Genomic DNA, 2,305 nt, shown 5'->3' on the forward strand with positions numbered 1-2,305 from the left:
CACTTGGGATGTTTTGAATTGGCAAGATTTCATTAATTAACAATGTATGGTAATGAAACTTGAGTTTTGTCAAGGGAAATATCGTCACTTAACAACGCCAGGCCGAGAGGTCGAAACCCTGTAAGGTTTTCGAATAATTGGCTTTAATAAATCATCGAGCACCAGGGATCCATCACTTTATGGAAGCTTCAAGAGACGGGAAATTATCCGTTGCCCAAAACCGTCAAGCTCAAAAGCATTTTTAATTGAGATTTGGGCTTTCAAGTGAGGCCGACGGGTGGATAGGTGGATTAATGGAGGTTTCCACTACAAGTGATCAATGTGGAAGAAATAACATAGAGAAGTGGGCTAGGCCGGAAGCCCGCGAGCGTGTGAGTTTCTAAAATGTGCTATTAAAAAGAGGTGGGCATCCGGGCTCAAATCTAGTGCGTGCACACACACACAAATATATATATATATAGTGTAGTGGGAGCATGGTGGACCAATCTGGAGGTTCATGCCAGAGACATAATACATGGAACGTGGCAAGGTCAAGGTGAAGGAGAATATGTATCAAGTGCGTGAGTAATGAGTGGAATTGTGGACCAACCCAAAAGCTTTAGCCTGGAGCCTGTAGCCTAAACGCTTCAAGGAATTTCATATAAGGAAAAGCCAACCCCTGGCTTTTATAATCCTTGGTCATAACGTATGGTTATAAGGCATAGTCGAAACATGCAAATGAGCTAAGAAAGAGTGTGGGCACATATACACAATGCGAGGAGGAAAGAGGAGCTTTAGAAGCCATTATATAAAGGTAAGGCTATTTCCTTAAAAGTGGCTGAGTGTAATATAAGGGCATATGTTTGTGTTAGTTTGAATAAGGGATGGAACGATATAGAGGGGCTTCGTTTGATTGTCAAGGAAGGGAGTTGATTGTGTAACCCTTTTGGCTCCTCCTGCTTATATTTAAATCTCCCGCTATAATTTATAATAAGGGAATTATTATCATGAGAAAGGACAACAAGACAGGGTTAGTGGAAGTGCCTTTTAGGGCGAAGATTGGGAATTGTGGGTTTTTATAGAAGGCTCATAATTGGGTTTTCATCAATGTGGTATCAGAGCAAGAATTCTCTGAAAATATCAGGATAAAGAAACAAAAAGCAAAGTTACATCTGAATTGGATCTGGTTGAGGTAAAATTTTTGTTTTATTATTTGAATAGAAAATTAATGATTATGAATGAAGTGTTTCATATAAGACATTTATTGAGAATGTAGAAAAGATTGATCTGAGAAGCAACTAAAAAGAATGTTTTGAGAACAATGAAGTAGAAGTAGGAAGAATCAATTCAAAGAACATATTGAAGGAGATCTTGGCACATGTATGAAAATTTTATGAGTTTGTTTGGAGATAGCAGACCGAGGAGAGGTAGCAACCATAAAATAGAATATTTTTAGGGAGGATTGTGACAGAACACAAAAACAGGATGGATTGTTGAGATGAGGACAAAAGAAGTTCTCTAAAGGGAAGGTGAGCAGTTGAACATGTAGCAGCCTGACAAATTTTGAAGCTGGGGAGCACACATGCTCAAGGAAATAAGAAGAGGTTCTACTACTGAGGACCATTGGAAGAGGACAACTTCCAACATATAGAGTTGGGTAGAATTTGTTGCAAGCAGTTCCATAGTGATTGTGGGTAGAATTTCCCATAGAAAGAGACATAGACAAAGATAAAGAGAAAGGGGAGGCTTGTTGCAGCTGACAAGTGGACGAGGAGTGTTCACAGAAGAAGAAGGAATGACTACTGATAGTCATGTGCATTGTTCAAGGAGAAGTTGCAATCAAATAATGAAGAGTGCCAAAGAAACTGACATAAGGAGGATAAGTGATGAAGAGTTCAAGAGAGAGATGATTGAGTTGAAGGCACAATTCAATCATTTGAGACAACTATTACGAGACCAGGGATATGATTGGATAATGAAGAGGAAGAAGGTAAGATGGCCTTCATTACAAATGAAATTGAAGCAGAGGATGTGTGTCAAGATGAATGAAGAACTTAGTGCAATTCAACATGCTATGAGAGAGTTCATTTGTGAACCTAAGCAGGGATAAATCTTAGGAGAAAGTGAAAATGATGATGATGTTGAGAAAAGGTTTCTTAAGGATCAACATATGATGATAGAGGCATTAATTGAGGCTAAAGATCCTTGTCTATTCAAATCTAATAATCGGTGCATGATTATAGGTTTACAGGATGTGAACAGAGCATTGACTTTGTTCAGTACAAGGATGAATGACAACTATTGAGTGATGTTGTAGAAAAGGAAA

This window comes from Pinus tabuliformis, chromosome 1_2, assembly GCF_031772625.1.
Source record: "Pinus tabuliformis cultivar Carrire ecotype Pingquan chromosome 1_2, CPIR1, whole genome shotgun sequence".
In the NCBI taxonomy this organism is placed as follows: Eukaryota; Viridiplantae; Streptophyta; class Pinopsida; order Pinales; family Pinaceae; genus Pinus; species Pinus tabuliformis.